General features: G+C 35.4%; 1 long non-coding RNA gene across 9 annotated transcripts; it reads left to right on the plus strand.

The window, feature by feature from the left end:
* Window positions 1-9,581: 9,581 nt before the first annotated feature.
* LOC133797899 (uncharacterized) lies at window positions 9,582-21,901 on the plus strand. 9 transcript variants are annotated; one of them, XR_009875732.1, is made up of 17 exons: window positions 9,582-9,847; window positions 10,573-10,683; window positions 10,839-10,957; window positions 11,070-11,158; window positions 11,247-11,338; window positions 12,277-12,399; window positions 13,922-14,801; window positions 15,613-15,678; window positions 19,309-20,010; window positions 20,103-20,309; window positions 20,409-20,498; window positions 20,584-20,688; window positions 20,770-20,854; window positions 20,937-21,018; window positions 21,095-21,169; window positions 21,261-21,540; window positions 21,736-21,901. It is a non-coding gene; the product is annotated as an uncharacterized LOC133797899 (long non-coding RNA). The 9 variants fall into 9 exon arrangements; XR_009875728.1 differs by having other exon boundaries at window positions 20,770-21,018; XR_009875731.1 differs by having other exon boundaries at window positions 20,616-20,688; window positions 20,770-21,018.
* The last annotated feature ends 5,866 nt before the right edge of the window (window positions 21,902-27,767 follow it).

A 27,767-nucleotide genomic window follows, 5' to 3' on the forward strand; every position in this document is an offset into this window, starting at 1 on the left:
CTCACCTGTCTCTATTTTTTTAATGAGAAGAAGCTTATTTATATTTATATATATATATGTGGGCCTTAGCCTTATTTGAATTAGTTGCCCAAAAAAAAAAAAGAACTGTTTGAAAACAATTGGAGGTTTAAATGAAATAGTTAAAGTTGTTGGGATTTGGTGAAACAAACCCAACAGTAGGCATGTGCAAGATTGAAGTTCTTTCTACCAGATTTTCTCTTTTTCTCCATTCAAGTATTAAAAATACAAGAAAATTAGTAAAAAGACAGTGGAAACTACAGTAATTGTTTTGGCATCATTTGTCATTGCATTTGGATTATGCATTATATAGTGTGTATTTTAAGCCAAGTTATTTCCTATCTAAATATATAATCAACTGGTGTAATGGAATATGGTGATTGTTTTTTGGAATGTATACTTTCACTTTCTATTTTTACTGTCCCTAAAACAGATTTAAAAAGTTGGTTTAAAGCTTTTTTTTTGGCACTTCTATGCACATTGAGAATGTATAACCTGTTCTGAATGGAAAAATATTGTAATGAAGATATGCTTGAAAATGACATTTGTGAGAACTAGCTTTGTGAGAGAGTTTCTTCAGGACTTCTATTATTTTTTTTCCCAAACAAGTCACATTTATCTTTGATTTTTCCTTAACACCTTATTTATTCCGAGAAGTTCTTTCCCTAATCTATCTATAAGTACTTTGTTCAGTTTGTTCATGATATATTGTCAATCCATTTTCCTCAATTTAAACCATTTTATTATAGCACCTTACAATTTATAAAAAACATCTATAGCAAAAAGAATATAATTCTTAACCGCTGGTGTATTATATGAATTATAATAGTTTATGGGAACAATAAAACATAAATAACAATGCTCTATTCTCTACAATAAAAAATTAGCTAAAAAAAAGAGAGGAGGAAATTGAATAGTTATTAAAATTGCCCTTGAGTTATTATCTTTGTAGGCTCTAATTATCATACTCAATAAGCACAATCATTAAGTAAATTGTGCATTCCATTGATAATTAAGTTCAGCCTCCTGATCACTAGATATTTAGTAGCTTAAGAGGAAGTCTATATCTATATATTAGCAAAAGCACATTTTGGAAGTGGCTCATCAACCAAGTTAATTCTCTTTGTAAGCACAATCACTCTCTTTCTCTCTTGGTTAATGATTCATACTGTCGTTGTTAACTTCACAGAATATAACTGTGATCACGCATAAACATGAGAGTACCAAACCATATATGGAAATGTGTAGTATAATATTGAGTTTGATAAACACTGCTAGATCTAAGCCTGTACATAATACAATAGGACATGCTAAGCATCTTGTCTAGGATTAGTACTGTCTCTTTGCAAATGCATAGACTCCTCAGGATCACGCAGCCCCCAAACTCTGGTTTGTTGTTGCACTACCAAAATTGAACAACACACACAAACACCTTATGATCACAGCAAGAAACCATAAAAGAAAGTAAGAAAGAACACACACCATTACAGAACTCAACCTTGCAAGAATGAATATCACATCTCAGCTTTTTTTCTCTGTTTTCACTCTTCTTCTCTTGAGTTTTTTTTCTTCCTCACAATACCCAACTAGCTTTATAAGACAGCTGGAACATTTATACAATGTGTAGGATATAACTACCATAACTAACTTTATAAGCCAGCTTTCTAACAACACTAGAAAGATATGTTTACTCTAATTATTCCACATAGTGGCTTTCTTAAATAGAAATTATTTTATGTATGCTGATACAAGTGAATGAGCGAAGGGAATAATTAATTTTTATGGTTTTTCATTTGTTTAATTTTGGGTAATTGGGATTATAGTGTAATTGAGCTGGTTGTTTTTCTTGTTTGAGTATCTTAATACAGTTATTGAATGATAAGGGAATGTAGCCTTTGGTTGGGAAATGTCTTATCTGTATGTCTTGGTTGATTGGATTTCTTTGTTTTTATATAATTGGTTTTGTTTGTTAGGTCTTGCCCCTGAAATTCCTGAAGATCTGTACCATCTTATTAAGAAGGCAGTCTCTATTAGGAAGTATCTAGAGAGGAACAGGTCGATTGATTTTGGTTGAGAGCAGGATTCACAGACTTGCATGTTACTACAAGAAGACCAAGAAGCTTCCCTCCATTTAGAAGTAGTAAGTACTTTTGTTTCTCCATGTCTACCAGTCTATAACTTGTTAATAGAAATGGTATTCTTTGTATCCATTCATTTATTTCAGCTTTGTAGTTTTTTCCTTCTTAAACTTTTGAAGTTCTTGTACTTGCTTCTTCTGCTTTTTGATACTTTTGTACTTGTTTATAAGAGAAAAATGGAAAAGAAAAGAAAGTAAAAGTTAACGTTTTGATATATTTAATATGCTAATTTAAACTTATCTCATACCAAAAAGGTGGACCAAATATATTCATTAGTAGTGGTCCAGACTAATGTCACTACTAACATCATCATTATAACAATTTGAAATCCACATTAACAAAACTAGCTAAGACAAGGCAATTTGAAATAATAATGCCACAATCTTGGCAAATTTCAGCTTCAAATTCAACAATTTCATAGAGATACTCAATTTCTACAAGGCATGCATGCATTAATATAATGTTGTAGAGGGACATGCATTAATGTGTGTATATATTTTATCCCCAAATTTTAAGATCGAATTAAATAAATTTTGGATTTCAAAGGCTGTTTTAATATCTATTGACAAATTTTAATTTTGTATTAATCTTTTAGGTATTGATTATATTCTTTAGGTTGTGGATCGAATTGGCAAGGAGCATTGCAAAGTTAATTTGCAAGAGGTACGGAATTTGTTCTTTTAACTCTTATTATTAATATCTTAAAAATGTTAGAGGAGTTTGAATATCTTAAATATTCATCCATAGAGAAGTAGGTTCTGAGATTAAAATTGTGTGCTGTGGTGATAATGGAAGGTTGAAAACTTGTGTGTATTAGAGAAGTAGGTTATGGAAAATTTGTTTGTGTGCTGCGGTGATATAAGGAAGAAAACTTATTGTGTGTTGTTTGAATTTTTTGACTTGGTATTGATAGATGGTTAGGTAAGCTTTTATATGTATAGATTAGATTTTTCATTTAGTCATATTGTTTTCATTATTTCCATATGTATATATTAGATTTAATTGCCATAACAAAATTGCCATAACCCAAGCTAAAATCTTGTCTTTGATCCAAACCCAATTAGTTAGTGGCTACCATTTTAGAATCTGATTTTTAAATTAAAAACAGCACTAGAATCTCTTGAGTAGATATTGTAGACTTGTGTTAGAAGTTGTCTGGGTTGTTAGGTTGGGAAGATATTGTAGATAGAGAGTGAGATTTACTTAGAGAAGAATTTGGCAATCTTTGGGAAAGGGGAGCCTCTCAATCTAACTCAACCTTGTAATGTTTAGGGTTTTGGTCTATACCAGCATTGTCTATTAATTAATAATGAGGAATTTCAGTAGTTCTCTCTAGTTTTTGGTTCCTCAAAAATTACTATAAGGTTTTCAATCAAAGGAAATCTATCTAAAATAAGTGAAACTCACTCTGCCTTACTGATTTCAACAGAAATCTCCATAATAAAATGCAAACAAGCTTTTCAAGCCACAAAAACAAAAGTAATTTACACATTCAGAAATTGTACACAATATTTTACTATTTATTATCTTTAATATTGTCTTAATCAACAAAAAAATGATTCAAACCGTATAATAATAATATCTGTAATACTATTAAATTAATTTATTAGTTGTAAAAAATATTTATTAGTTGTATAATCTCCTTTTTTTTTTATTCTTTTTTTTTAACAATCTTCCAAAATCTTTAATTAGTTTAAACCAAAACCATATCCTAATAATAATCAATTAATTAATTAATCAATTAAAACCAAAACAATTTTGTAAATCCAGGGTCTCCAAAACTAATATGATCAAAAATAGGATAAATAGCAAAAATAGGGTATTTAATTGAAGAAAAGGATCTTTTTAACTGGTATGACCTGAAATTCTCTTTTAAGATGACCTGAAATTCAACCAAGGCATGCTTTCTTTTAAAAGCATGTGTGTTAATGACCTTGTCATGACCCTGAAATTACAACCGCAAATAATGTGATTGTCTTGTCTAACAGTTGTTAAACCCAGACAAAAAACAAGATTTTATTAAGAGAACAACATCAAATTCAAATTCATTGGAGATGGATAAAAGTGGGATCCATCTTAACAGGTTAGTAACCAAAATCATATAGTTTATTTTTGGCTATAAGTTTAAGTGTCAGTGCTTGATTATTGACGTATGCTCTAAAATTGTAGAGCAACGGTGGAATATGAGCAAAAAGCTAGGGAGTTTTTTAAGACAGCCATGACGAATCTTGGATTTCCAGCCAAGATTCTTTGTCCATGCAACAAATGTCACAATCTAAGACATCAACTTTCAGATGAAGTTGTCGAACACTTAGTTTTGTGGGGCATGGACCAATCTTACAAAACATGGTTTCATCATGGGGAAGATCCAGTCCAAAGCAGCACGACAAACACAAGTTTTGAATATGATTTATTTCGGGCAGTGGGAGTATTTTCAAGTAACGCCAATGATTTTGGTGACAATAACAATGATGTTGATTTTCAAAGTCTATTAGCAGATGCTGAATCTCCATTGTATGAAGGTTGTTCAAAGTATACAAAATTTTCTTCTATCGTTGGGCTGTATAATCTAAAAACAAAGCATGGAATCTTAGATGTTGGCTTTAGTGAGATGTTGGAGATGATCAAAGAAATGTTGCCGAAAGATAATCTCCTACTGACATCAATGTATGTAGTTAAAAAGTTTCTAAAGATGTTTGATCTGAGCTATAAGCATATCCATGCTTGTGTCAACGATTGTTGTTTGTATACAAAAGAGAATGCTGATGCCCAAGTATGTCCCACTTGTCAATATCCAAGATGGAAGCAAAATGAACAGACAAAAGAGATTCTACAAGGGCATCCTGCAAAATTGTTAAGATATTTTCCTATTATACCAAGGTTTCAAAGGATGTTTAGAAAAGAAGAGACGACTTTAAGCTTAAAATGGCATTCAACCAATAAAAGAACAGACGGGAAAATGCGGTACCCGGTAGATTCAGAGGCTTGGGATGCAGTTTATGAGAGATGGCCAGATTTTCAACTTGAACCTAACAACCTTCGATTAGGACTTGCTGCTGATGGGATCAATCCTTACAAAAATATGAGTTCTACGTATAGTTGTTGGCCTATAATGCTCATTGTATATAATCTGCCACCTGCGTTGTGCATGAAGGATGAATTTACCTTTCTATCTATGTTGATTCCTGGACCTAAACAACCCGGGAATGACATTGATGTTTACTTAGAGCCCTTAATAGATGAGTTACTTGAATTATGGAATGGTGTTTATACATATGATATTTCTACAAAGAAATTTTTTTAAATTTAAGGGCCATGTTGCTATGGACCATAAATGATTTTCCAGCTTATGGAAACTTAGCTGGATGTGCGACTAAAGGGAAGTATGGTTGTCCTGTTTGTGGCGAGCACTCAAATGTTGTTTGGTTGAAGCATAGAAAAAAGATGTCCTTTTGCAACCATATTCGATTTTTACCACAAGAACACCAGTAGGGCAAGGGAAAGAGCACCACAATGTCCAATTATATTGACAGGTGTTGAAGTAGCTGAGCAGTTAAGCAAAGTGACTAATGACTTTGGAAAGGGAAAAAAGAGGAGTTGTGGTATAGGCACAAAACAAATCTGGAAGAAGCATTCTATTTTTTTAGGTTGCCTTATTGGGAAATATTAGTTGTTCGTCATAACCTTGATGTTATGCATGTTGAAAATAATGTTTGTGAAAGCATACTTAACACATTGCTCGATTGCAAAGGAAAATCTAAAGATCACTACAACTCGAGATTAGATTTGACAGAGATGGGCATTATGCCTCATCTCCATCCGTATGAAGAAAATGGTGTTACTCTTCTTCCTGCTGCAGCTTACACTCTATTAAAATCTGATAAGAAGTTGCTTTGTGAGAGGCTATTTGAATTGAAATTGCCTTATGGATATAGCTCTAACATTAGAAACTGTGTAGATGTGGAGAAACAGAAGCTGACAGGACTCAAGTCTCATGATTGTCATGTGATTATGCAACAACTATTGCCTATTGCTATAAGGGGTTTAATGGAAGAAGGTTGTAAAGAGACAATTCTTCGGCTCTCTAAGTTTTTCCATGGATTGTGTCAGCGTGTGGTTGAAAAGGAGGAAATTATGAAATTGGAACTAGAAGCCTTTGAAATTCTTTGTCAACTAGAAGAATATTTCCCTCCTTCTTTCTTTGATCCAATGATTCACTTGGTTGTTCATTTAGCACGAGAAGCTAGACTTTGTGGTCCGGTGCAATTTCGATGGATGTACCATTTTGAGAGATATATGAAAGTATTGAAAGGATTTGTAGCAAATTATGCACGACCAGAAGGATGTATTGCAAATCGCTATCTTGCTGTTGAATGTGTACGCTTTTGTGAAACATTTTTAAAGCAAAATGATGATCAAGATAGTACATTACTAGAAGAAAATCCACTATCAGCAGCAGAGTGCTTTGAGCTTGACCGATTGAACTTGGCAGTAGCACATCGGTATGTGTTGTTTAACTCAGATATTGTAGAACCATTTCTCAATGTCCATATGGATGAGTTGAAAGAAAGACACTCAAATCTGAATAACAATCAAACTTTGTTGTGGAATCGACATTCTGAAGGGTTCCCGTGATGGTTTTATGAAAAGGTTGTATTCTATTGCCAAGATAAAAGTTTACGTTTTGTTTTAGTGTACAAATTTCTTACAAGTATATTTTTATTTTCAGATTTCTAACATGAACAAAGTAGATGACATGTTTGCTCAATTGGCTGAAGGTCCAAGTCGCGGTGTCACTTCCTACAAAGGGTACATGATTAATGGAATTCGATTCCATAAAAAAGGAGCTGAAAAAACAACTCAAAACAGCGGTGTATACTTGGAAGCACATGACAGTGGGCAATTGAATGATAAAGAAGAGTATTTTGGTGTTATCAAGGATGTAATTATGCTTGATTATCGTACTTTTAAGGTGCCATTGTTTTCGTGCGATTGGGCGAATATTCGAATGGGTGTTAAGAAGTCAGAGTTCTATACCCTTGTAAATTTTAATATAGGACAAGCTCAATCCATTAGGGATCCATTTGTATTAGCTTCACAAGTAAAAAAAAACTTTTTATGCAAGGGTGAATGAGTCAAGTAATTGGTATATAGCTTTAAATGATTCAAATAGAGGGTGTTTTGGACTTGAATCCAATGAAGAAAATTGAGTTTCCTATTGTTTCTTATGTACTTTGAATGAAACAATTCTCCTTACACTTTTTGTATGTAATTTGGGTGTTTTATTACTCTTTTGTTGAATGAAACAAATCTGGTTTTATTACTCTCTATGGTGTAATTTATGATTTTATTTGAATTTGAATGAAATAATTCTGGTTTTATGGTTTTGGTGTATGTTTATTACTCTTTGGTGATCCGCATTTCTGATTTATATTCTTATGTTATCTTTCTTTTTATATTGCAGCAATTTGAACTTGAAAAATGAGTACATTACGAAGATCTCCAAAAAAAACACCTTCGTCCAGGTGCTTTATGCAATTTTGTGGCCAAAAAGCGAAAAGCATCATTGAAGACTCAAGCTGATTGTGACGATATGTTGCTTGGAAGCCCTGTTTTAAAGAAAAAGAGTGCTCTTCGTAGGTTTTCTGCACCTGCTAGAGTTGTAATTGACTCACCACCTGCTCTTAGTACTAGAGAAACAACTCGTCGTATGGTCTATAATACAGAGCCAGATCCAAATGATGATGTGGAAGACATGGAGATGTCACTTGGAAGCTCAAAAACTAGACGATCTCTTACTTATGAAGTAGATAAGGTAGTTGATAGTGTTTGTGAAAAGGGAGTAAGGGAGGAACATGAAGAGATAGCTGATGAGGAAATGGTTGGTGTAGAATTTGAAGAAGGGGATGTTGCACAATGTGAAGAAGTTGCTGCTGTAGAATGTGAAGAAGTGGCTGAGATTGTAATGCCCCAAATTTCCTAATAAAAGATCAGAGAGGAAGTTATATAAAAGATTATGTTTTATCAGATAAGAGCACTGCAAGTGCTGAATATGTTTTGAGAATTGGTTTAGTGCCAAGTGATTGTGAATCAGATGACTAGAGCATTCAAAGGTTTATTTGAATGGGATTTGTGATCGTCTTCGATGATAGTATTGTGGTATTTTCTCTGCAGAGATCTGCCAAGGTTGAAGAATGCCTTAGAGGCAGGAGTATCCTCGGGTGATAAAGATATTTCAGGTGCCTTGGGAAAGTGTTCTTGGTCTTTTTACAGACCAGGATCAGTTAGTGGATTGTTATGACATCTCAGTGATAGAGAAAAGTAATTGCCTATGCAATATGTTGGTTACAGGATCTGACCAGAACGAGAGTAGAGTTTCTGGTGGGCCAGGTGGCCAGTTTTATGTTTGAGATTATCATCTCAGGGAAGATAAAAAAAGAAAGATGGTTAAGTGAGCCACATATAGGAAAGATTGAATGGAAAGCTTTAGCTGGATTAGCTAAGAGTTGTGCTGTGGCAAATATGAATTTATTATGGTATAGAGATCGGATTTAGAATCCGATGGACATCGAGATTAACTGGGAGATTCTGGATGAATTTTGTGTTATTCTTCTTTTATTTTCATTCAGGCATCATGGAAATGTAACAAGATATGAAAGCTTTATAGTGGTGTCTTGAGATGAAGAGGGATGTAATGGGATGCGTGATAAAATTCTTAACCTGTTAGCAAGTCAAGACAGAGTATCAGGAATCAGCAAGGCCATTACAGCCTTTGAGTGTTTTATAATGGGATTAAAGGGGGCATTGCGATGAGTTTCGCGGTGGGATTTCCAGGTTAGTGGATCAGTATGAATTGGCATTGACTCATTGTGGACTGGTAGTCCAAGTGAGTTCATTTTTATCAGTAAGGATAAGTAAATAGTACAGCTGACCGGTATTCAAATCTCTTTGTGAGAGGGATAGAGCGCCTTCTTGAGAATTCAAGGTCTATCTTATTAGATGAAGACTCTATTGCGACTTCCAGGTGTTGGAAGGGTTAAGGGGGTGATGACTATATAGATGGAATTCAGTACAGTTTATTACTCTCAGACTGGTGGTAAATCAGAGAGAGAGGGTTATCCAATTATTATTGGAGGAACATCTTATAAGATGAATGAGTTAATGTATATCTGGATCCTGAGGTGGTCCAGGGGACTATTGAAATTATTAAAGGGTGGAGCTTGGATGCCCACTTCTCAGAATAAATGGAAAAGTTTTACTGAATTGGAAAGCAGGAATATACACTACAACAAATTCCCCTTTCTACAACACATGTTTATAAGTTTTTTCAAAAAGTATTATAATAAGTCAGATTAAAAAATGGTAAAATAGGATTTCCGAAAATAAAAGGCGGGCTAAAAAAATTTAAGCGGCAAACCAAAAACAGTGATATACTTTTCCTCAAATCCCATTCTCTCTCTCTATCTCTCTCTCGCTCCTCATTATTTTCTCTCGCCTAAATTACTTTGTTTGAAAGCTTCTCCATCACATATCTTCACCTCCACCAGCAAATACTAATCCTAAACATGAACGCATCTTCATATTCCATTTTCCTTCTCTCTCTACGCTCTAAGCTCCACCATCACGATCTCTCTCTCTCTTGCGATCTCAGCCAAGAAGTCTCTGCCGGCTCCGTTTCCCGCCGAGTCCAGGTAATTTTATGATTTGTTTTCTTTTCTCAGGTTGTGTTTTTTGTTTCTTATCCATGGATTTGTGCTAATGTGCGGTGGATTGGGGAAAATATTAGGTCAATCTCTTTCTCTCACCTCTTTCATCTCAACAACAAAGATAGCTTCTACTTATTCTTCCAATGCTCTTGAATTTAATTTATGATCCCACTTGATTGTTGTTCATCATGTATCGTTACTTTTTTATTTTAATTCAAAATAAGAAGATTTATTGATAATTTTATTGGTAAAATTAAGGCCTTTTTGGCATATAGTATGAAATTCAACTTTTTTATTCTTTGTTTGTGCATTGTTTGTTGTATAATGATGTTTTGTTCTTTGTTTTCATATTGCCCGTTCTCTTTATAAAAGGTTTTATTACCAAATTTATCAACTGTAAAAATAGCATCCCATACACACACATATATATATATATATATAGCAAACAGTATAATCACTGTTTTAATTATACATATTGTAACCAAAATATTATTCATTTTATGATTTTGATTTCTAGTGATTTTAGGCATATTTGTTGTATTTTCATGAGTTTTGATACATGCCCACCATTCGTTTGTAATAATGTTCTAATAAAAATATAAGTTTATTATTGGGGTTTTTTAATTGTATCTACATAATTTCTTTGTTCAAATTAGATACGAGTTTGTTTTGAACATGAATATATTAATATTCTAACTCTTTTACCTCAGGCTCTTGCCAATAGAGAACAAGCCAACAAAAAATTGGACTTCTTTGTTCCGTATACTATTCTACCACTTGATCATGGAGGTATTCAGCAAGCAATAATGCAATTAAATGAGGTTTGGTGCTGTTTGGATGATCCAATTTTTCTTTCTTTATTAGTTTTTTCAATTCTAATTAAAGACTCAAGTTAGAGTTTATGTACACATTATTGGAACAACACCATGGTGTTAGAATATTTAAGCATGATGATAAACTTGCCTAAATGACACAGATAAAGGCTGCAATTGCAGTTGTTCGCAATGTCTGTGGTTTACCTTCAACCCCAGACTTTCAGAGGCATGGAGAATTCATTGTCTTGTTTGATTTTCTTCAGAATGATTTGGTTTCCAGGTACTTTAGATCAGCTACAATACGAGATGATCTGATAAGATATGTGCTCTTTCTTCTGTATTGCTCATATTTTGATGCTTCTCTTAATTTTCATAATGTGTTTTCTAACCAGGAAGGCAATGTTTCCAACCAGAGGAGCATCTAATTCTTCTCCTTGCCAATATTCACATTCGGAAAGCTAATAAGCAGTCTGTGTTGAAGGTATTCTGATTGTTAATTAAGGTTGTAAAGTTCTGGCTTTAACTAATCCTCTTATATAAATTTGACTTTATGATATTTTCCATCACAGTTAGAAGATGTTGTTGTGGATGAGTTAATGAGGAAGTTCTTCAAAAATTATACAAATTGGTGCAAATTCTTGCCAAGAAAAAGCAACATTCGGTAAAATACATTTCCATTGGTGTTGTGATTTTGTTATCCTTTATGGTGTACTCTTATGTATGTTACATTAGAAAGAAAAAATATTAAGAAGAAGAGAAGTCTCCCTGTGATTTATTGTTGGTTTTGCAATGTGCAGGCTGCCTTATGTAAAACAAGAGGCTCAACAATATGTGTATACATATATATATATATATTTGTGTTTGAATTGTTTTAGAGTGAGAGAACTCAGAGAGAAAAATTAGAGAGAAGTTGTAAGTATTAGAATACAAGAAATAGCATAGAGTTTTATGCGTTGAGAGAAAACTTGAGAGCACAACTGTTGTGTATGTGTTAGTTCCTGTTTAGTGTTAAAGAATATGTTTGAAGAGTTCTTGTTCTTAATTAGTTTCTGTACATACCAGCTGCTTGTTTAATTGTTTTTCTTTAGTTTGAGTAATATGTTATACTTTTATCATCCCACTCATTTGATAACAAATGAAGCCCTAATTAAAACATCCTTCTTCTAATTAATTTATCCTCTTAACCGCTCCTATGCTCCAGGAGAAAGGTAGTTTATTTTTTTGTTTAAGAAATCAAGGACTTGTATTCTGAAATTAAACCCACAAGCATCTATGGAGAAACTTGAGAGTTTTCCCCCATTTTTCTCGTTCCTCTTTCTAACTCTCTCGCTCTCTTCCCTTCTGGGCACTAGTTTTTATGTTGGCCTCAACTATGTGAGATGCCCAATAAATCACTCTTCTCTCCCTCTACAACATCCTCAACCATAAAGAAAGGTGAGGTCATCTATTTGTTTGATCTTGATATGACCTACAATAGCTTATTTCCTTTCCATATAATATTTTATTTTTTATTATCCATTTCAGATAATGTGCTGTTTTTTTTTTTTGTGTAAGGTTTTTTTAGTTGACTTTATTTTTTTTGTTTGTGATGCATTGAAGGGAACTTATGGAAATTTAGTGTATCATTATTAGTGATAGCCAGCTCAGGAACACTTGGAAATTTATGGAGTTTATGGTTGCCATAGTAAGGAAAGTTATGAAGCTCATAGTCACCACAATAAGGTACTTGCCTTTAATAAAATTTTATTTTTGGTGCTATTTAGATAGACACATCATCATTAACATTGTAGTTTGGGGAGTCACTGGCTCCTTTTTTTTTATTGTGATGAATCTGACATATTTATTTGGGTAGGGTAAGCTTCATAATTATTGCAGCAAATTATAATCCAGTTTAGCAACTCTTTCTTGTTATGACTTGATCAATGAAATATAAAAAATTGGTGTGTTTATGTCTAGAAAAAAGACTTCACCCCTAACATGTTGCATAAATACAAATTAAATCACACATACGACACCATAACTCTTAAACTTATAAGTGATTTCCAAGTGTTCCTATTATAGTAAAGTATATGAAGTGAAGCAATATATGCCTAGCAACAAAAATGTTCTTTATACAACAAATAACAGGGCCTCAATTATATAACTCATGCATATTCTATAACTTAAGATAAAATGCTAGATATATTTTCCCCTGTACAACTGTAATGGATTTGAACTCCTTTCCCATTTTCATTTTTTAAAATATTTATCTCTGCGATTTCAGATTTGAACAATTTGATTGTTGAAAAAAACTTATCTGATCTAAACTTACTCGTGTATCATTGCTTTACTTTAGTTAATAATTTAATATATATATATATGGGCTTTCTTAGTAAGCTTTTTCATCATGATCTTTATATTTATAATGTGTGTAGACTTAAAGCTAAACAAAGTGGAGACAAAGAACTTCATTATGATCAAAGTTAATCACCTTCATGATATGAGGATTACAAGGGCTGACATGTTATTGTCTTATTTAATATAAATTGGCTTTATGTTAAAAAGGGTTATAATATCATGATGAGAATGATGAACAATCGGAGATGGGAGCTAGGGTGTGTTCATTTTCTTATTTTATATATATGGATAGAAAAAATTGATTCTCATATAACATGATGTTAGTTTAAAGAGACATGAGAGACGAACTACTTCTCAAGAAGAAAAAAAATAATTAACTAATGGCTCACCTTTTATGAAATGGAGAGAGAACATATAGGAAAAATATAGACTGATATATGATGAAAGTGAAAACATACACACATATATACCTCCTATATATCATGTTTAGATACAAGTCTATTTTTAGGAAAAGCTAGCATTCATATGTATATGGATTTTGCTAGACTACAACTTCAGCATATTATTTAGGTTGTGTTCATTTTTGTGTTTGTGTTCATTTTTGGATTTTTCATTAACTTTACTACATAATTATTTATTTTACAACAATTTTATAGTCTAATTATTGATTATGAGCTCTCTTTTTGTTGTTTGGTTTGATAGTACTGATACTTTACAAGGATGATTGGCCTAGCTGCTGATTATTGTCCAAGATTCATTCTATAATTAAGACAGAAATTATGCTTTTTAGTTTGGAAAATTACAAGAGATGAACATCCATACTCTAATTTTAGTCTTACAAGAGATGTGTTATATGTTATTTTCATTATAAATTCTACCTTATGTTGTTTATCCTTGTATAATGCAGATGTTAAAGAAGCTAAGCAAACAATTACGTGGCGAGGATTGGAATTGAAACAACTTAAACACATTATGTTGGGCAATAGGGTCTATATTTGGGTTTGATTATGACTGTGTTGATTCTTTATTGCTTCTCCATAGTTATCTTTAGTTGATATTTATGAAATGGATTATCTTTATTGATTATAATTGCTTGGGTTATATGTCAACCTTTAGAAGACCTTGATTGGATATGGATACAGATTGTTCAATGATTGCTTATATTGAATCTTTTTTCTTTGTATATTTTACTATAATAGCTCTGCAACATCACCATAATCTAGCTCATCCTATTGTAAATTATGAAAATTTGGTTACATTGGAGCCCTAGAAGCTCTCAAGATATTTATTATATTCTTAGTTTTGTAAATTGTTACAAGCTCCAATGATAAGATCTAGATAATATATTGTGTGCTGGTGCTTGATTATTTGTATTTCTGAACATTGCCGACCTAGTGTTTTTCCTAGAGAATCAGCTTATACATGCATGCATTTGCATATCCTCAGGTACCGTGATTAGAAAGAAAAAAAAAATGTACTGCTGGATGTATTCAAATTACATATCTTGAATATTTAATGTTGATTTTGTGTTGTCACTTAATGTTTTCGTAATCTTTATGCTTTCTCCATCCATATTTTAGTTAGAGGGCTTGCTTGGTGGATGTACAATTTGAGTGTAAACATGTCGATCTGTGTTTTCCTTTCCTTTTAACTTCTGTAAAGAGATTATGGACTTCTGTTTTCTGGTTAATGAATTGTTTAAAAATAATGAATTTTCTTCTTCTTCTTCTGTACAGTTTCTGAATCACCTTGCTCTTGATGGTCTTTTAAGTGATAAAAATCAAAAGGTTGGGCTTTTATTTCCTTGTGGACTCTAGAAATCTATGATGACATATGTGCATTTTTATATATTTATAATTATTATCTAATGATTTCGTTGAATATCTTGGTTCATCAAATTTCAGCATATGCCTGATTTTGTCCCCTGTTTTTCCATAGCATGTTCTATTTGCTTATCTATGGCATGTTTGTTGTATATATTTCTAATATTGATATTAGATTTAGGATTTTGTGTGATGATATATTTGTTGTATTCACATTTAGACAGCCCTGCTTGTATGTTGATAAACTGCAAATTCTTTCTACTAGTATTATATAATCCATGCATTCTAAATATGATGAAGATAAAATGTATTCAAAATATTTATTGCTAATTATGTGTAATTGCCTCAGATGAAGAGTTTATTGTATTTTGTGTCCTGTTTTGTGCCTATTTTTATGTTTTGCTGCTTATTTTACCAGATGACCAGAGTGAGTTGGAAAGAACATAAGCAAGAATAAGTAGGCTTTTTATTTCCCTTGTGCACACTATAAATGATTAATGGAAAGATTGTAGTACTTTTATTACTACAAATTTTATCTATTAAGTGGTAGCTGCTAGATCTGTTATGGTTTTCTATGAATTTGATAGTCTTACTCTAATTTTTAGCTCATTATAAGTGATGTATTCTCTTTTTCTATTTAACACTTCTATATATTTCAATAAAGTTCAGTTCATTCATTCTCTATCCTCTCTGATTTTCTCACTCACTTTCATTTCTGAATTTAATTGTTTGTTTTGTGGAAAATTCATATGCTTAGATTTTTCTTTCTTAATAGGTTGATATGACCATGTTAGAAGACCAACTACCAACAAAAAGATGACTTTCATCGGCCCTTGTCAAGGTATAAAGAAGAAAGTCTTCTGTTGTGCTTTAGAATTATGCTGCTGAATGTTTCTTTCATTTTCATTAAGTTTTAGGTATTGATAGAGTACTCTGTTTGGCAGTGGAATTTTCTCTTCGTTCATCTCTTAGCTTATTGTTTTAAGTTGCATTTTTTGTTGCTTCAGTCGTTGTTTTGCATGGTAGTACATCTTGCTATACCCTGCTGTTTCGTCAAGTTTTGGAGTTATTACAAATTTAATTTAAACTTTATATGCTTACAGGTGGAAACTAGCTTAAGTCTTATGTTCTTAATAATAAAATGACTTTTTTTTTACAATGTGTATGTATATTGAGATGATTTCTTTGGAGCAATTCTTGACAACATTTGTACTTGAGGCCTTTAGAATGGAAGAATGTATTTCACTAATTTTTGTATACATTTCTTGTTTTGTATTTAGTGATAAAGGAATCTGAATTGGGCATAAATTATGTTGTAATATGTTTTCTTAAGCCTAGACTAGTAGACTAAATATTGTAATTACATTTGAGTAATTAATAAAAATCTATTTATGTTACCTTATTTGGCTTCAACTTTTATATTTGTTTTCCTAGTTTTGTGTAAGTAAAAAAGATTATGTTTCTCTAAGTTAATATAACACATGTTATACTAAAGTGTAGTATAACACAAAAAATGTGTTATACTAAACTATAGTATAACACAAAAAATGTGTTATACTAAAGTGTAGTATAACACAAATTTATAAGTATTGAAATGTGTTATATAATCAACTATAAATAACATAATTAAACACTTATCTATTTATTAAAATAACACAGAAATTGTGTTATCGTTGACAGTATAACAACACATCTGTATAACAATGATAAAGTGTTATGTAAAGTACCCTGACTTACGATAACATAGTCGGTCTTAACACATCAAAAAGTGTTATGGTATGTTTTTATAACACATTTTCGGTGTTATTAAAAATATTTTTTCTTGTAGTGATAGAGTTTCAGGTAGAAGATTATATCTCCCTTAAAAGTATCACCATGGAAAAAGGGTGAGGAGTTTGGGGCGAGTTGAGCCCTAGAGTAATTTAACAGCTTGAATTCTGGATAGAACGGGTTAGGTTGATTTTGGATCAGTTTTTTTTTCTTTGGCACTGTCAGTTGTATACAACGTATTATGTGCTTCCATGCAGTGGACATGGGTTAAATGAACTTATGAGTTGAGTTATAAGAATCTAAAGGTTGAGGTTAAGTATTCCGGTAAGGAATAGCCGGTTCATATTGTGATAGAAGTAATAAGGTTATGTTGAACAGAATGTACCTTGGGTTAAGGTGACGCTATAGAGACAGTGAGGTCGAGGAAGTGACTTGGGAAATTAGAGTCAATTGTGCGGAATTGTTATTCCGAGCTGTTCGAGTAAATTTCAAGGGCGAAATTTCTATAAGGAGGGGATAGTTGTAATGCCCCAAATTTCATAATAAGGTTTAGGACCTTGATTAGGAGGCCGGGAGGGCCATAATTGATTTATTATGATATTAAATGATTATATGCATGTTAATGTGAATTATATTATTATATGATGATAAATGCATGCATATGGGGGTATTTATAATTATAAGGACATTTTGGTAATTTGGCCTGTTGAGGGCATATTTGTAAATTGGGTGCATATTGTAATTTGTGAATGAGATTTCATTATTATGGAGATATATTTGAGCTATTCGGCATGAGACGATCTTATATTGTGAGTTAGCGGTTTCGTCATAACGGGGTCGATTGTTGGGTAATAAGAATGTTTATTTGATGATAAATTGGGAGTATTTGAGGTGAGGAGGAAATTCTGGTAGTTTTGAGTATAGTGTCCCGGGGGTGTTTTTGGGACCCCAAGCACTAGGTTTTATTTGAGGTTACTTAAGCTTGAAGTAGCTTGTCAGATGGAACGTACGTTAGAAAACATTTCCTCTCTCCTTCATTAGCTCATTTTACCGTTCGAAGCCTTTTGAAGAAATCTTGAGTTCTAGGAGTCGGAATCAAGCGAGGTTCGAGGCATAGCGATCCTAGGGAAGATTAGAAGCTTCTTAACCAAAGGATTCGATGGAAAACAACCCAATCAAAGGTAATCTAAGTTTGAAGTTTTGAGTTTTTAAAGTTTCTAAGCTTAGAATTGACTTTTGTGAATCGTTGAGTTTTTGGTTCAATTGAGCCTTGGGTTTGATGATTTTGCGCCATTGGGAAGCTTGGGAACTTTGATTTGATGATTGAGGAATGTTTAGGCATGTTTTTGGAGGATTTGGGAAGTTGAAAATCGTGTTTGGGGATGGCCCAAGGTTGGGGGCCGCGACCCTGTTCTTGGGCGCCGCGGCCCTAGCTCGAAGAAGCAGGTGCCCCAGTTTTGTTCTTGCTGGGCGCCGTGGCCCTTGGTGTTGGGCGTCGCAGCGCTTGCTTCAGGTTGTGCTGGGGGCCGCGGCTCTTGAGCAGGGTTGAGCCCGTTTGTGTGTTTTAACCCCGGGAACTTGGTTTTAGGCCTCGGGAGTGTTCCTACTACTTGGATTAGTTTGGATTGATGTCCCGGAGGCTAGATATTGGTTTGGAAACCTATGTTGATCATTTTTATTGATGGTGTCCCATATTTGGTTATGACTAGGTGATCGCTAAGGGCTTAAAGGTTGATCGTTCTCAAGGGTCGTTCTTATATTGATTCTAGCTCGAATCTAAGGTAAGAAAACTGCACCCTGTGTATATGTGACATGCATGGTTATTCTGGATGCATGTGATGCACGAGAAACATGTGATTAGGACATGCTTTGTATACTGAGTATGATATTGTTCAGAGCTTGAGTCTCTGTGTTTATGCATGGTCCTAATTGTACTGGTATTTGTTAAGTAAGCATGTTGAATGCCTTGTATTCGGATATTGAATATGTGATATATGTTTGGTGGCATTGCTTACTTGTTTATGTCACTGACTAGTTAGGGACACTGACCTAAGAGTCAGAAATGGCATAGCGTAAAGAACGCTGAGCCAAATGAAGATTAGATCTAATCAATATCAGCATTGAATGGCTCTATGGCATTAATGCTGGACCGACCCTAGGGTCGATGAAACTTATAAGCGCTTTGCTAGTCTAAGACTAGTTACTCAGAGCCAGGGCATAGGGCCCCGGTGACTATTTGTCAAATGGCTAGGGAACGCTGTTCCATAGTTGTGACTCTAGGGTCATGAGGAAGGTTATGTTGGTGACTAATTACCATGCACCTATCCTGTTTAAGCTAGTGAAAGGTTCACTTATCGGTTAAGCCCTGGTGACCCTATCATCACATGGCTAAAGAGAACGAATCCCACCTTAGTGACTTGTACCACTGTTACTCTTTATTTCAGGGCTATCAGCCCGGTATGGTTACCGGAACCACTAGTGTTAAATCACTTATCTGATTGAGATTCACTTGATAGTCATCCACTCAGGAGGGTAGGATTTCTTATCCTGGATACCCATCTTTACGTGGATTTGTTTGCCTGCCTGATTAGGGCGATATCTGCTAGGCATGTGCCTTATGGTTCGATGTCATGTTATAACTGTTCATGAGCATATTAAGTTTTCTTGCTGGGCTTTGGCTCACGGGTGCTATGTGGTGCAGGTAAAGGCAAAAGAAAGCTGGACCTTCCTTGAGTTTGAGAGCTTAGGTGATGATGTGTACATATGCAGCTGCTCGTTCACCACGGTCGAGGTTTGAAGAGGACTGGGGTTAATCCCTGTTTTGCTGCTTAGATCGGCCTGCTGTAAATATTTTCTTGTAGTAGACTCTGAAATTATAATTTTGGGACCCCAATATATATATATTAAACGTTCTAATGAAACGTTATATCTTATCCAAGATTTTTAATCCCTAAACCGCTAATCATACTTAGTTACACGATTTTGGCCAAATGACTCGATTAGCGAGTTTAGCACTATTTAGAAGGCACACCGTAACGGTCCCTGGAGTTTAGGGCGTTACAGAGATAGAACTTGAACAACCTCTTAGAAAATCTGTTAGATTACAAAAAACAACTGATGAGGCAAATCAAACTGAGATTGAAGAAATACCTCAAGATGTAGATGAGAATGTAATGAACTTAGCCAAGAAGACAAGGGGAAAACTCTATTGGCAAATCTTACCAAGAGGAACAATGACTTAAGGATAATAAATTGGAATGAGAAAGGGCAACCAGTTGGTACTAACTTAGTGCAATTTTCTTTTTTTGTGGGCGCTCTTGTGCGAGAGGTTGTTCCTTACACTATTTCAGATTAGAGGAAAGTTTCACCAATTATGAGAGATGTTCTTTGGGCATCTATTCAGGTAGAATTACAAGTTTTATGAGTCTATTTTTTTATATATATATTCAGCTCTACACTTAAACATATAATATATTATTCCATATTCTATTGTAGGCACAACATGACTTACATGATGATTGGCAAAAAAAGATGTGCTTTGAAATGATGGCAGAACTATGGAGAGCTAGGAAATCTAGACTTGTAAAGGATATTATCAATGCAAAAAATGAGAGTGAACAACTAGCCTTAAAGCTGGATTGCATAAAAAGTGATGTAGAATGAAGAGCATTTGTTGCCAAAAAAATTAGTAAAGAACATTTGGTAAGAAATATGATGTAAGAAGTAATGTTGCTGCCTCTTTTATCTCTGTTGGTGTTAAATTAAATATAGGTATGCCTCTTTTACTTATTTATTAAATAGGATATAAGGGCCAAATACCAAGAGAGAAGAAAGAAAGCTGTTCCACACACCTTAAGTCGAAGAGGATATGCTCGAACAATCGATGATATGGTAATAATTAAGTTTTATACTGTTTGTATTTTTGCTTCCATTATTGTAGTCTCTATTTTATAATCTCTATTGATGTATTGTGTAGAAGAAAGAAAATGAGGATGTTAAAATTTCTAGAATTGATGCTTTTCGGAGAGCCCATACCAAGAAGAATGGTGAACCTGTAAACCCAACGACACCTGATATTTTTGTGAGTATTAGTCATTTAATTTTTGTGAATTTTTACTTATTTTCCATAATGCATACATTAGTTATACTAATTTATATGCAGGGTTCATTGAATGAGATTCTCCTTGAAGACCCAAAATCTGGAACTACAGACAACGCTGATGAGGATGCCTTGACAAAATTATTTGGTAACCCAAAATTTGGTCGTTTAATCGGACACGGAAGAGGCGTAACAAGGTCAAAGCTAACTGTTGTTAATATGTGTAATAGCAAGATCTCCAAGTTAGAAGAAGAGCAACATAATATGAAGCTCAAAATGACTGAAATGATGAATCTACTTAAAGAACACTTGGTGATATTTCTTTCTTGCACTTATAAACCTTAGTTTTCATTTCTTCCAATGAAACTTATCTTGGTTTTATATTTAGGTTGGTGGTAAAGTGACACCAAGCGAAGGACAATCTCGTAATGTACCGTAGTCAAACAATATTCAGTCCCCTAAGGTAAATTATAAAAGTTGTTATTGTTTTAAATTTTCATTTTAGAAGAACAAATACATAAACTAATATATTGTCTTTAAAATAAATTTGGTAGAGTATTGCACTAGAAAAAAGACATAACTTTACAAAAGGGAAGAATGCTTGCTACTTGCTTGACTGGGCAGATGTAATTGTTGCTGAAGGTTGTTGAGATTCTAGTGATCCAAAGATAACTGTACATGGAAAGTCTCTTGGACCAGACTTTATGCAAGTGTGGGTTGATGTTGATATTGTACCAGAATCTTACTTATTTCATCCTAATCATGCGATGCTTACAATACAAGAAGCAGTTGGTTCCATAGTTGCATGGCCTTCTAAAAAAGTTATTCCAAGAGGTACATTTTCATACTCAAAAAATAACCAATGTCTTATAATTTAGTGTTTGGTTTCTTTGTTTGCTTTGGTGTAGTTGTGAATTCATTATTTTGTATGTGGTGTCTTTTCTTGGATATAATTTCCATAGCATTTTTCTTGAAGTAATTTGTGATGCTAGATAATAACAATAAAATATTGCTTTGTTTATTTTGCAGATGTGACAAGCGAAGTAGAAAAGGATACTTAAGACTCCTTGAAAGTAGTAACTTTGTTTATTTCTTTGTGTTGAAAGTAGTAACTTTTAACTATGTTGAATATTTAAGACTCCTTGAATACTTAAAGAACATTTAGTTGTTGATGACAGTGTTGAATGTTTTAAACTAATTTGTGGTTTGTTAATACAATGTTGAATGTTCTTACTTTTTGTTATTTGAAAATCAAGTTCATTCGATGATGCTAGTATATATTAGAAAGTTAATTTTAATTATATAAAAAAACTAAAATATAATAGAATAAATTAGTGTTATATAAATAAAATATATAATGAGAATTTAAACTTATCTAAATATTAAAATAATACGAAAATTGTGTTATAATATCTATTACAATAACACTTTTTATGCAAAGAATTGTGTTATGCAAACTTCATTATATAAGACAAATAATGTGTTATACTAAAGTGTAGTATAATACAAAAAATGTGTTATACTAAATTATAGTATAACACAAAAAAAGTGTTATACTAAAGTGTAGTATAATACAAATTTATAAGTATTGAAATGTGTTATATAATCAACTATAAATAACATAATTAAACACTTATCTATATATTAAAATAACACAGAAAATGTGTTATAGTTGACAGTATAATTACACATCTGTATAACAATGATAAAGTGTTATGTAAAGTACCTTGACCTACGATAACATAGTCGGTCTTAACACATCAGAAAGTGTTATGGTATGTTTTGATAACACATTTTCGGTGTTATTAAAAGCATTTTTTCTTGTAGTGATAGTCACTCATCTAATTAGGGTGCAGAGCCCTAGAGATAGACTTATTAGTCATCTATTCAGAGTATTACTTGATAGTCACTTATCTGATTGGGTTGCAAGCCCCAGCATGATTATCAGAACCTTTACCGATCTTCACTTATCTGACGAATGACTATAGAGACCTTTTGGGAGTGTTTGGTATGGGGTAAAGTAAAGGTGGGAATGAGAATCTAAAACCATTCCTATGTTTGGTTCAAATTTTAAGGGGGTAAAGTGATTAATTTGTGTAGGTTCCACATCTATTTTAAAGGTAAAGTGAAACCTTTTGTACACAAGAGTTTAATATTACCTCCATCCTAAACCCCACTACACTTTCCAAGGCAACTCAACTACTCAAAACAAACACCCCCTTTGAGACCAGAATTACGACCCAGATTTCGAGACAAGAAATTATGACCTCGAAAATTGGACTCGTCAAGTATGAGCTCGAAATATATGAAATACATTTTATGGTCCTATTGTAAAAGCTTCGAAGTAAAATGGAAATCTCGAAGCCGTGTAGCCTCGGGATTCTTTCTAGGCTCAAAATGACATGGCATTGGGATACATCTGTTATCGAGTGCCTTCAGATTGAGCACTCCGAGCTTAGGAAGTGCAAGCTCGAGTGTGATAGCCTCGACAGTATTTATCTGCTCCGAGCAGGTCTTGGAGTAAGATGGCAAGTCCGTAACAAGTCCGTAAGTCTTGACAGTCATGATGCCGATCACTGATCTCGAAGATCCGATGAGTCACCTGAGATAACCCGTTGTATGTGTGAACATATTTATTGCTATAAAATCCCAATATTAAAGGGATATTATTTAGTTCGTTATTCATTCTCGGGTCTTCAGGGGACGTTTCCTTGTATATAGAAGATATAGCATTTAATGTCATTATTTAAATTGATATACAGAATATCTTCCCAAAATATGTGGGAACGAATCCTGTAACCTTCCCTATAAATAGAGAAGGAATGACCACTTGTAAGGGGAGGGATTTTTTTGATATCTTGAGAGAAAACCCTGGGTAATTGATCCTTGAAGAATTTCCAGAAAAATCTAAGTCTTAATAACACAGACTCTTGGACTAGGCAGATTTAACAGTTGAACCACGTAAAAACCTTCTTGTTCCTCTTTACTATTCGTTCGCACCATAGTTTATATTGTTTAATTGCTATGCGATTTAAGTTGACGAAAAATGGCGTCAACAGCTTGGTGCTCTTGGTGATTTAAGTTGAGAGCATTAAGCAATGATCCTATGGCCGCGAATGATCCTAATATTCCTGAAGAGGAAGTTAGCCATCCGAGGCGCCTTGGGAAACAACCGATGATGAATTCAGACCCAGATGTGAGGAGTGGATCCTCTGACTCTCGAGGACCACCTGCACTACCGGCCCCCATGGACAACAAGGAAATGTATTATAACCCTGAGCGATATGTCCCTATTGTGGAGCTTTAAAACCATCAGTTGCGAAAGCAGTTGGCGGAGGCCAAGAAACGTAATGAGGAGCTGTCCAGATTGGCTGCTGAGGCGCAGGCTGCTCAGTCCCCTCCTCTGCCTGAGGCCCAAGCTCCACCTCCGTGAGATGTTCATGTTCCGCCCTGCAGGCCTCGTGGGCGACCTCGCAAAAACGCTGCCACACGAAGAACGAAGCAACCTCCTCTACCGACAGAACAGCCTGCTCCCGCGAGGCCCCGTAGAAACACCCGGGCTGAAGCTCCTGTCAACTCAACTGCTGAGTTACCAGCAGAAACTGGGAATAACTGAGCCCCCGCAGCGGCTCGGACCCAGAATCCTAGTAACGTACAAAACGTTCCTAAACCAGTACAGGCAAACTCAAGACCTTCCACGCCCCGAAATGGGTGGCAGCCACCATCACCCATAAGGCACCCACCGTCACCGATAAGATATCCCTCACCACCTCGGAGAAACATGCAACTGACTCAGGGTGATAGGGAAAGGCGGGCTGGGCAGAAACATTGGAATAGGGAAACTGCTAGAGAACGTGGAGGTGCCCAGCCTACAAGAAGCCAAATGTCTCGGTCTCACACTATCGAGATGAGACAACCAGATAGGAACCCATCTTGAAACAACCATGCAGCAAGCCTTACCAGCGAAGGCTCAGAAGATACCAGATTGGTCAGTATGCATGACTAAAGACGCAGAAATACTAGGAATCACAGGGACCACCCAGACTTACTGGAACACCTGAATCAGAATTGGGGTAATGGTAACCCCTCGAATCCAGACCTGAGGGATCGCCTAAATGGATGCAAGGATCCCATGCAAAGGAGCGAACCTAGAATTGTAATCAATGATAACCAGTTTCAGGTTAGACCCCTCGTGGATACAGTCCAGGAGAGGATTGATCAACAGGAAATAACATTCAGGCTCTTACAGAATGAACGAGGTCGGGATCAGAACGAAGAATCTGACGAGGAACTCGAACCCTTTGCCCCCCATATTTCTAGCACTCCGTTTCTTCAAGGGTTTCAGATTCCTCATGTCCCACCATTTGATGGGAATTTCGATCCGTATAGTCACTTAAGTACATTTAATACTATTATGAGAGCAAGTAATGTGGGCTACGAGCTCAGATGCACGTTGTTTCCAGCTTCGCTTACAGAACCAGCAAAAAATGAGTTCGAAAAATATAAGAGACATTCAATTGATTCTTGGGATCAGTTATCTAGAGATTTCAAGAAGCAATTTAGAGCCATGATCGGAATAAGTCCCGAGGCGTCTGCCTTGACCAATGTTCGGCAACAACCGAATGAAACGTTGAAGAGTTACCTTACAAGGTTCAATCTGGAAGTCGCCTGAGCTCGTGATGTAGACGACAGCGGCCATTTAATGGCTGTCCGAGCCAGGGTAATGTCGGGAAGCCCCCTCTGGGAAGATATGTAGAGGAAAACTTTGAGGTCCATAACCGAGCTCAATCGATGAGCTCAGAGGTTTGTCAATGTAGAGGAGGCGAGGTCAACGCTGAATATGGCCTCTCAGCCCATAACTACAACGACAAACTTAAACTCTGCCTCGACCTCGACGGACCCATCACCCTCGAAACCCTCTGCAAAAAAAACCCTTCCAAAAGAAAGAAGAATGAAGGGAATAACCCCGAGACGGAAGGGGGAAAGAAAAAGAAAGGGGGAAGGTATTTCTCCGTGTACAAGGTGTACACCGAGCTCAATGAGTCTCGGGAGAATATCTACCTGGAAAATGAAAACCAGGTCCCTTTCAGGCGTCCAGACCCCATGAGAAACCAGAAATCCAAGAGAGACTCCAGTAAATACTGCAGATTTCACAGAGATACCAGACACACAACCGATGAATGCAGGCAGCTGAAGGAAGAGATCGAAGGACTGATCTCGAGAGGGTACTTCAAGCAGTATGTAAGGAACCAGAACAATAATCAAGCTTCTACCAGCTAGAGGGCAGTTGCACCACCGCCTGCCCAAAATAGTAACTCTCGAGCAAGGGAAGATGAGAGACCCCCTCCGATTGATGGAGAAGATGTCGTAACCATCTCGGGTGGGCCTCATCTCGCAGGATCGGGCAGGAACGCCCAAAAGAGATACGTGAATGAGCTAAAAACTGGCAACGAGCCCCTTTATGAACCCGAACCTAGAGCTCCGAAATACCAAAAGGTTGAATCTCAACCGATAACCTTTACTAGGAGGACGCGTCCCATGTCTAATTTCCTCACAATTACCCACTGGTCATCACCCTCCAGCTCGCGAACAAGAGGGTTCCCCGAGTCCTGATTGATAATGGGAGCTCAGTGAACATCCTCTATAAAGCCACTCTAGAAAAGATAGGACTCGCACTTCGTGACCTAAAGGCTTGTGCAACGATGTTATACGACATTTCAGGAGAAGGGATTGCCTGTATGGGGTCCATCGAACTCCCTGTAACCTTGGGACACTTCACAGTTTCAACAACTAAGATGATGGAATTCGTAGTAGTGGACCTACCATCGACCTACAACGTGCTGCTCGGGAGACCCCCCCTAGTAGGGCTGGCGGCAGTTTCATCTGTGAGGCATTTGGCCATTAAGTTCCCGACTTCTAGTGGAATCGGGACACTGAAGGGAATGCTATAGAATTTCCATTAGAGGAAAGAAGCAGCGAGTGAACAAACGCTCGTCATAATTCAGAATAAGGACGGGATAGTCTTCAAAACAGATGAAGAAATTGATCCAAGAATAAAGGAAAGAGCTTACCTCGAACCATTGGAAGAGCTCGAAAAGGTCAGGCTCGAGGAAGCAGACCCCCCGAAGACAGTAAAGGTAGGGAAAACCTTCCCAAAGAAACGAAATAGCAATTAATTTGCTTTTTGAAAAAAACACCAGGATGTTTTCGCATGGTCGCATTCGGACATGGTAGGGATAAGTCTGAATGTAGTAAGCAATGCTTTGAATATTGACAAAAGCTTCCCCCTAAAGCAACAAAAGCGAAGACTACTAGATGACTACATGAAGAAGGCCCTAAAAAAGGAAGTCGATAGGTTGAAAGCAAACTGGTTCATACGGGGCGCTTTCTACCCCAATTGGGTAGCCAACCCGGTGCTAGTTTTGAAGCCTAACGGGACATGGCGGACCTGTATCGATTACTCGGACCTCAATAAGGCCTGTCCTAAGGACTGCTTCCCCTTACCTCAGATCGACCAGCTCGTAGATGCCACGGCAGGGCATGGACTTATGCCATTCATGGATGCCTATTCTGGATACAACCAGATTGCCATGCATTCCCCTGACCAAGAGCATACGAGCTTCGTTATGGACAAAGGACTATATTGCTACAATGTCATGCCGTTCAGACTCAAGAATGCTGGAGCCACTTACCAGTGACTCGTAAACATGATGCTCTCCGAACAAATAGGTAATAACATGGAAGTTTATGTTGACGATATGTTAGTTAAATCTCAATATAACAATAACCATGTGGACAACCTCGAAGAATGATTCGTCGTGTTACGGAGGTATGACATGAAGCTCAACCCCCAGAAGTGCTCTTTCAGAGTATCTTTGGGAAAGTTCCTAGGCTTCATTGTAAATGCCTGGGGAATAGAAGCAAATCCAAACAATATCCAAGCTTTGATTGATATGCCCTCACATCAAAAGCATAAGGATGTCCAAAGTTTGACTGGAAGGATGGCGGTACTAAGTAGGTTTATCTCGAAATCTACAGACCGTTATCTTCCATTTTTCAAC

This window comes from Humulus lupulus, chromosome 8 (genome assembly GCF_963169125.1).
Source record: "Humulus lupulus chromosome 8, drHumLupu1.1, whole genome shotgun sequence".
Lineage (NCBI taxonomy): Eukaryota > Viridiplantae > Streptophyta > Magnoliopsida > Rosales > Cannabaceae > Humulus > Humulus lupulus.